Here is a 9,939-nt window from a genome sequence, read left to right on the forward strand (position 1 = left end):
CCTGCAATGACGTCCGCTGCATCCCGTTGCTCCCTGGTCCTGATGGCATAAGCCCTCGCCTGTGCTCTAGCCTCTGGTCTCTCCACAGTCTCAGACACGGGTCTCTCACTCCTAGTACCATATCCCTCACTACGGCCTCTACCTCTGTCTCTCTGAACATAGGGAGCTGGTCTCCCAACCTGGTGAGCTGGATGAGTCACAGTCATAGGACAATCCCTAATTATATGCTCAGTGGATCCACATCTATAGCAAGCTCGCGTAGCTCTCCAACACACCCCAATATGTCTCCTGCCACACTGACTGCAAATTGGTAGACCTGACCATGCAGCATCTCCACCACTAGCAACAGATGAAACCGGAGGAGCTGATCTCGGAACTATACCCCGACCAACTGTCTGGCTCGGTCTGGCCCCCATCTGCGGTCCGCCTCTAAATCTCTTGCTACTAGATTGGATCCCTAAAGTCTGTCCAAATGTAGCACTTTGAAATCTCTTATACTGACTGCTCTGCTGGATCCTCTGACCTCTGGCCTGTCTCTCATTCCGAATAAGCTCAAGCTCTATAGCAGCCTTCACCAAACCAGCTAATGTAGTGTGGGGCTGGGATGTGAAGTGCATCCTATACTCATCCAGTAACCCCTTCCGAAACCGCTTACACTGATCTGCCTCAGTAGGGACCAACTTAGAAGCATACCTACTCAACCGCAGAAACTCCCGCTCATACTCGGAGAAAGTTATCCGTCCCTGCCTAAGCTCAAGGAACTCTGCTATCCTCTGATCCGTGTATAATTCCCCTACATATTTCTCCCAAAAAGCAGAGAGAAAGAAATCCCAAGTAACATCCTCAGCTCTCGCTGTCTTCACCATAGACTCCCACCATAGGTAAGCCTCTTCCTTTAGCAAGGAAACAGCACAAATCAATCTATCTGTAGGAGTACACTGCATCTGGTCCAAAACCCTCTTTGTAGCTTGGAGCCAAAATTCTGCTGCAGAAGGATCATCATCTCTCCGACCCATAAAATCCTCAACACGATACTTCCTCAGTCTCTCTACCGGGGTATGAACTGGAACAGGGGCTGGTGCAACTGGAGCCTGGGGAACAGCTCCCGCAGCCTGCCTCAATGCAGCTTCCAACTGCTGTACCAAATCACCCTGATTAGGCCCCGCAGGACCCGCAGTAGCCTGCCCTACAGCTGAGGCGCGCTCTGCATCAGAACCCAAAATGCCACCAGCAACACCACCGGCTGGCCTACCGCCCTCTAACATAGCACCCTCTGGAGGGGCATAACTGTCCACCTCCTCATCTGGCAAGTGCTGAGACATCACTAAATACCTACAAAGACCAGCAGATTCGCATCAGAGAGAAATTCCCACAATAGACTAATATGGCATGTATTTAACTTAACTCACTTATATCATTACTCCAAAGCGGATAAACTCTCATACCAAATCATATCTCCTAGAATTGTCTAAACCTATGCTCTGATACCACAAAATGTAACACCCACCGACCAATCCCGGAGAACCAGACGGTGGATGCCACAATCGGTGCCGGAGCACCATCTTATGTCACTATAAAAGCTAGACCACAAATTAGAAGTGGTTAAATTTTCATAAGGAGGCAAGTAATTAACATTTTGTTTGTTTTTTTTTTTTTTTTACAAAAATAATGTTTAAGGAAATTCCTACGAAAATTTCGCAAGAGTTTCCCCTAAAAATTAACTTGCCACACAAAGAAAATATACACACTTCCAATTTTTCTCCAAACCCCCAAAACTCCAATTCAACACAACATACCACAAGCACTTCTAAATATCCATCAACATACGCATAATATTCGAAACACATTCTTTTCAAGGAATCTATAATCATCATACACAAAAAATATAATAAGATGTTATTTCCTTAAATAATCATAACTCTTAATACATGACAAACTTATTATATCCAACCTTTACAATACAATATTTATATACATGCCAAAAATCACCATTTACAAAATATCCTACCCAAAATGTGATATCTACTCTGATGCTCGTCCTCTGGTCTTGAAGAACACCCTCCGCTCCTAACCTGCGCGTGATAAAAATCAACGCGCTGAGTGGAAGACTCAGTGGTGCTAAATAACCAACAATTTAATTAACAATAATAGCCAAGGCAAAACTTAAATTACTCAACTATATAAATACAGAAATCGCATTCATTTAATTCAAATACTTTGAAAGCAATGAGAAGATTATAAATACAAATATGCCTTCATTCTTTTATAGCAATAATAAATTTTCATTTTTCGTTAAGGCTCGTACTCATGCAGAATGAACATAAGCAGATTTGATCGTGGCCTATATTAGCGCCACCCCCATCACATACTCGTGGCCTATGAAAGCACCACCGTGGCCTATGAAAGCACCACCCCCATCACACAATCGTGGCCTATGAAAGCACCACTGTGGTCTATGAAAGCACCACCCCATCACACAAATAAGCGCGTCTGCCTATTTATAAGGGCTGATAACCCTAGCATATGATCATAGCTTCACAATAAGAAAATCCATCTCATCATACTACGTCTCAATCATGCATAGTAGAGCCCAAATCAAAATCATTCTTTCACAAAAGCAATAATTATAAATCAAAACCTCTTCATGTCTTAATACTCATCAATTCAAAATTTTTACTCAAAACACTCTAGATATATATATACTTAATATAGTATCAAAGTACATAATTCAAGAACTTTTCAGCATTTTCATAAACTTGACCTTTGCAGGGTTTTTAACACATAATTTGACTTATGGGTCTCCAAATTGAATGAAATCAGATTCATTAGAAAGATAAGATAAAATTATACAAATTTTCAGAAGGGACCACAGCCCAGATCACAGAGTAAGATAGCAAACAAAAGCTCAGAACACAGACCAATAGATCAGACCTGATTCAGCAGAACCAAGTCCAATGTTTCTTGAATTCCTACTTCCCCAAACACTCAAATGAAACCAATCCAGAACGAGAGAATTCTCAAGACACAGGGCAACAACTTTTATGAAGAACTCAGAACCTAATCTTGTCATTATAGTGGTCAAAATGGGCACTCAATTTAGTAATGCATGTGGCCCGACACAACAGAGTCAGTTTGGGTGTTTCAGCCATAAGTTGAGCTATGTATAACCAATTTGGACACAAGAGGATGGGTTGGAAAGATAAGAAGTAAAGCTATAACTTTTATGAAGAACATAAAACGTTATTTTGCCATTTGAATAGGTCAAAATGGATAATCATTTCGGATAGACAGGTAAGACATCATAACAGAACCAGTTTTGGTATTTAAATCATAAGTTGAGCTACAAGTATTGGAATTAGACATAAGAATATGTTTTGGAAAGCTGAGAAATAGAGCTACAAATGGGAAGTATAAAGGGGTCAAAAATGAGTTCCAATCCCACGACAGAACACATCTCACATTAAAATTCAGCAATTTCAACAAAACATACAAAGTTCCCAAAATATATTCAAAACCCTAACCATGTAAAAACAACTTAAACAAGTGAAATTATGATTGCACTAACCTTGTTAACAAGCTTGAAAAAGCTTGGAAAGCCTTACTCCTTGGCTTTCTCTTTACCCTTTGAGGATGGTTCTCCAACCTCTTCAAAGCATGAAAAATCAACATTACAAGCAAAACTTGACAAAAGAAATAGTTGGAGCATGATTTAATGCATCAATAACATGTCTAAACCATGAATTCTACTTAACAATTCACAAAACTCAAAAACCACAACTTACTTGCTTCAATGGTAACTTCACTTCTCTTTGCTTTTAATCACTAATCTCAACTTCTACTCCTTAATTCTTAAGCATTAAGTCCTATTCTATGGTTTAATGAGGGAGTTTGGTGGTAAATTTGGAGGTAAGAAAATGAAGAAAATGAAAGAAGAAGGAAGAAGATGGAAATGGCGTGGAGAAGAGAAGAGAAGAAAGAAAAAAAATGTTGTGGTGTTACTTTAAGTGCCAAAGTCAAATTTGACTTCCTAAAATCATGCCAAATGTGTGGCTAAGATCAAGTCCTAAATAATCTCATCCAATGGCTCTAAATATTCCTCAAATAATTCTCTTCTACTTCTTATTTAACTCCACCAATTAATTAAATGAACTCCACTAAAATAATTTCTCATTTATTTCTTAATATACCACACTAGAAATATTATGCATTTAATACATAAACTCTCCAAAAATATTCATTAAATATTTTCTACCCACCTAAATCATGCAAACATGCTCCAAAAATAGTAAATAAAATATTAACTATGCATAGTAATTTTTCCGGACTAAAATAATACAAAGTCCCGGACCGATGGTACTATTCACAGACCGGTAAATCACTATTACCGACACTAAAAGAAAATCAGTCTGTTACATCTGACACTTCGGCTACAGAAACAGCCGGTACATATCATGAATTTGGTCGATGACAAGCCCTGGTTTTGGGACATACAGAATTATCTTCAGAATGAAGCCTACCCGGAGGGATCCACCAAGACTGATCAACGGACATTGAGACAGTTAGCATCCGGATATTTCCTTGCTGGGGGAGTTCTGTATAAAAGGAGTTGGAATGGCGTGCACCTAAGGTGCGTTGATGAGGGAGAAGCTCAAACCATCATGGATTCCTTACATAATGGGGAGTCCGGTCCACACATGCATGGGATAGCCTTGGCTCGGAAAATTGTGAATGGGTTATTACTGGTCAACTATGAATGCAGATTGCGTGAGGCACACGCAGAAGTGCAATGAGTGTCAAATTTTTGCTAAGCTGCAAAAACAGCCTCCGGTCAATTTGAATCCCATTGCTTCACCCTGGCCCTTCGCGACTTAGGGCATAGACGTGATCGGAAAGATCCACCTGAAGGCTTCCAATGGTCATCAATTCATCCTAGTTGTTGTAGACTATTTCACTAAGTGGATCGAGGTAGCCTTTTATTCGGTCTTGAATGCCAAGAAGGCAGCACAGTTCGTTCGTACTAACATCCTTTGTCGGTACGGAACACCATTCGAGATCATTACTGATAACGGGTCCCACTTTCAAAGTGAATTTTCTGACCTGCTGAAGCAAAAGAAGATTCAGCATCACAAGTCTTCACCCTATCGGCCACAAACAAATGGGGCTGTAGAGGCTGTAAATAAGGCTATAAAAGTCATTTTACAAAAGACAGTTCAAAAGCATAAAGCTTGGCACGAACAATTACCAAATGCCTTATAGGGATACAGGACTTCAATCAGAACGCCTACTGAGGCAACCCCATATTCCTTAGTGTATGGTATGGAAGCAGTGTTGCCTATTGAGCTGGAAGTTCAGTCGGCGAGGATTATCCGGGAAAGCCAAATCAGCGAAGCAGATTGGGCTAAGAATTATCATTTGCAACTCTTGGGTATGGATGAAAAACGATTGCAAGCGATCCACCGAACGCAGGTTTACCAGAGGAGAATGGCACGACATTTTAATAAGAAGGTCAAAGACCGAAAACTGGAAGAAGGTTGTTTGGTCTTGAAAGAAATTAGACAACCAGTCATAGACCCACGTGGGAAGTTCCGCCCTTATTGGGCTGGGCCCTACATTCTAAAGAGGATACTGTCCGGCAGAGCCGTCATTTTGACTGATTTAGATGGTTTGGAGTTCATGAATCCATATAATTTAGATCAGCTAAAAAGATATTATGTGTAATTACAGTCATTGCATGGTGTAAAAAAGAGCTACATTAGACCTGATTCTCCTCGGAAAAAAGAAATTGTGTATCGGAGATATGTAAGCAGCCCTCTTTGGGCACGGTCTAAGCATTAATGAAAAAATCATTTCATATTTCATTCTTCTTTGCCAAGGGAAAGAAAAGAGAAAAAGTGCAAAAAAAAAAAAAAAGAGAAAGAAAGAAAAAGAAAAAAACCCGCTAAGTTGAAAACCCGAAAAGGGCAGCTTAGGCAAAAGTCGGGGCCCGCTAAGTTGAAAACCCGAAAAGGGCGGCTTAGGCAAAAATGGGTAGCTCGCTAGGTTGAAAACTCGAAAGGGCGGCTTAGGCAAAAATTAGAGCTTGAATACATAAAGTTGGAAAATGCTTGGAAAGCTTAAAAGTCAAATGACATTCCCAATTAAAGCAATAAAGTCAAACAGTCCGAAGTCAAGCAGAAAGCAAAAGAGTCCAGGAAAAATAAATAAATAATGAAGTCTAAGTCCAAGCCCCAAAAAAAAAAAAAAAAAAAACAAAGCATACATCCAAAGCCAAAGAACAAAATCCAAAATCCAAAGTCAAAGTCCCAAATAAAAAGTCAAAAAAGTCAAAATAAGGGAAAAACAACAAAAGTCCAAAAGCCTATAAGAGTCTAGGTGTCCCGTCACCTCCGTGGGGCAACATCCTCCGAGTCGTCCCTAGCTGCTGAACTCTCTCCAACCTCACCTGTCCGGGGAGCCAACACAATCTCCTCATCAGTCCTAATCTCATTATCAGCGTCAGCCTGAGCCCAACCTTCAAGTACACTCAGCAGTGCATTCCTCCTTGGCCTTTCAACCGGCCAGACAATGGCAATGAACCAGGTCTGATACTCAGGAGAAGTCTGAACACCGGCAGGATTAGGTAAAGGCCTAACCATGTGATGATCTCTAACCCAAGCCCTAAGGACGGCTTGGGTAACACTCGGAGTGATGGCTGAATCAGCTGAAATGTCATCCATAATCGGAACAGTCTGGTCTATCCCCATCTGCCTCAAAACGCGCAAAGCGCAGTACCAAGTACAGTGTGTAAGGCCTAAAAGGTAAACCCAAGTATGGCGGAAGCTAACCTGGATAAAGCGGGTGATGTCGTACAAGGAGATGAACCACAGTACCTCATTTAGACCCAACTCAATCAGCCATGAGGTCCATGCATCAGTAGACGGATAAGTGATCAGGATCCTCCGCATACGATACTGAGAGGGGCTATAGGGCAAGAGAGTAGGAGCAGCAACCACTTAGAGGTGGTCCTTTAACCAAACCTGAGTAATGGATCCTTTCTATTACAAAGGAATGAACTAAAAGAAAGAAGAAAAAATAAGGAAAAGGAAAAGGGGAAATACCTGGAGAATAATCAGAGAGACAGTCCAGTCATCGAAGCCTAAAGCGGCTCTGTCAAGGCTCCTGATGGTCTCTGCCAGCACAATGCCGCCGATGCAACCCATATCCTCCATCTGCCGAATCATGGGGCAGAGTCGCAAATCCCCAAAGCCTGGATCCTTGTTGAACAAGAAACCAGCTAATAAGCAGAAAACAGAAGCCCGCATCCTCAGTCTCATCTGGTCTGGGTCATCTAGTCGAGTCTCTGAAAATTCATCAATCAGTGGTAGCAGAATTGCCTTCTGGTCATCCACAACCATGGCCCTAGCCTGTGGCCTGCTGAACTGGAATAGACTTTCAAACAACCGTACCTCCCCAAATTGATCTTTTCTACCTTGGAGAGACTCTTAGTCCAATTGTGCATGCCAATAAAACAGTAAGTGCAGAAACATAAAAAAAAATTCACAATTTGGCCACAACGGCCCAAAAGTTCACATTTTGGCCCCTAAGGCTCAAAAATTCCCAATTTGGCCCCAAAGGCTCAAAAGTTCTCAATTTGGCCACAAAGGCCCAAAAATTCCCAATTTGGCCCCAAAGGCCCAAAAATGCCCAATTTGGCCACAAAGGCCCAGAAGTTTACATTTTGGCCCCTAAGGCCCAAAAACGCCCAATTTTGGCCTTTAAGGCCCAAAAATTCCCAATTTGGCCCCAAAGGACCAAAAATGTCCAATTTGGCCACAAAAGCCCAAAATTCACATTTTGGCCCCTAAGGCCCAAAAATGCCCAATTCGGCCACAAAGGCCCAAAAGTTCACATTTTGGCCCCTAAGGCCCAAAAACTCCCAGTTTGGCCACATAGGCCCAAAAGTTCACATTTTGGCCCCTAAGGCCCAAAAAAAAATCAAGGAAATGGCTAAAAGGCCGGTCTTCCCGACGCTTCTGAATTTCGCCTTCAAAATTTGTGTTTTAGACAACCACCGACTCCCATAAATCATTTTTATGGTTGCCGGTGGGGGGCAACTGTGAATACCCAAAATTTGAGGCTCAAAAAGCCAATTTTCCCGGACTGCAAACAGTCCGGCCGGACCGGAGGCCATTCGGAAAGTTCACCGAAAGTATGCCAATATGGTACTTAAAATGTCCGAAAAATTACGAGGATGGCAGAACTGGTCCCGAAATATTTTTTGGAGGTCGGGAACTCCCGGAAAAGCCTCTGAAACGAAAAAGACTAGCCAGTCCGCCGGCGAAGGCGGTGGCTGCCGCCGGCCGCCGGTCACGCCAGCAGCAACCGCCTGACCCGGCGGCAGCGGCAGCCGCCGGCCAGGGTGTGAACCCGCCCCCCCAAAACATCATGGCATATGAATGCATGTGACTAAGGGCAGAAATGCACGTGAGTGTATGAGTCGCCACCTTGTTTAATTATTTTAGGGTAAACTAGGAAATAACCCTAAGTGACTCCAATTTTAATTAACCTAAATGCTAGATTAATTAACCCAATGTTAAGGCATGGTCTACAAACCCGAGGTGGATTCCGAGACTATGTCATGCTGATGAACTAACCATGAGTGAAATGCTTTGCAAGGTGATGAAGTAATTGGACCAATGAAAAATGTTTATGTGATTTTGACTTGTCGTTCGGGGTTAAATCCCAAACGTGCCTACGTACTTCCGTTTGAATGGAAGATCAAAGTCGACGTAGTTCGATAGGCCTCTTTTAGAGGGCTTTGAATGGGGATGCTTTATGCATGAGTGTGTGTATGCTTTGTGCATTTTGTTTAGGCATTCTGCCTGAAAATTGATTTTTAGGCATTTGATGCCAAAAGTGTTGATTTTAATGGCTTTTAGCCAAAAAGTTTGATTTAGGCAGTTGTTGTTGCCAAAAATTGATGTAAATTAGGCGATTGTCGCCAAAATTTGATTTATTTGAAGGCTTTAAAGCCAAAACATTGATGTAGGCAATTTATTGCCAAAAAATTGATGATTGGGCGATTGTCACCAAAATTGGTTGATTTAAGGCAATTTATTTGCCAGAAGTGATTAATTGAAGGCTTTTAGCCACAAGATTGTGATTTAAGCGATTTGTCGCTAAAAAAGGATCAATCTCACTTATAGATATTTTGTTTGCCAAAAGTGATTAATTGATTTATAATGTAGGCAATTTATTGCCAAGAAAACGTGTTTAATTAAAGCTTTTTAGCCACAATTATGGATTAATTGGACTTAAGCCAGATTTGTTCGAAATAAAGGCGATTATACCATAGCTATTAATTAACTAGGTATTTTAAGCCAATATTGTCGGATTTAGGCTTTAATACCACGATTATTTATTAACCGGGCATTTAGCCTAAACTTATTTATTTGAGGCAGTTTATTTGCCTAAAGATGTCATGAATGCATTTATGCAATTATAAAATTATTAGGAGTAGAAGAGAAGAATGTATGAAATGCTAAAATTAAATAGGCAGAGTTTAGTTCATGTACCTGATTTAATCGACGGCCACTTTTTAACTCCAGGTTAAGTTCCTCGTTAAGGGAACATTAATTAATTTAATTTTAAATGACCAAATAACAAAGCAAGAAAATAACAAAGCTAAATAAAAATGCAGGAAAGCAGTAAAGAATTGCAAGGAGCGTAAGGGAGAAGGAGCGTCCGTCAACACAGACTGAGTGAGGAAAACTGAGTGCCGGGGCCACTATTTATAGGCGAAATCGGACTGTTTCGGCGGCCGGGCCACCGGTGCTCGGCGGCTGGGCCGCCGTGCCTGGTGGTTTTGCTAATTCTCGCTCCGGAGGCTTTTCCGGGAGCTCCGGACCTCCGAAAAAAATTCCGGAACCAGTTCCGCGATCCTCGCGACGTCCTGGACAT

Source organism: Jatropha curcas, chromosome 11 (genome assembly GCF_041381405.1).
Source record: "Jatropha curcas cultivar XTBG-Jc1 chromosome 11, XTBG_Jcur_1.0, whole genome shotgun sequence".
Lineage (NCBI taxonomy): Eukaryota > Viridiplantae > Streptophyta > Magnoliopsida > Malpighiales > Euphorbiaceae > Jatropha > Jatropha curcas.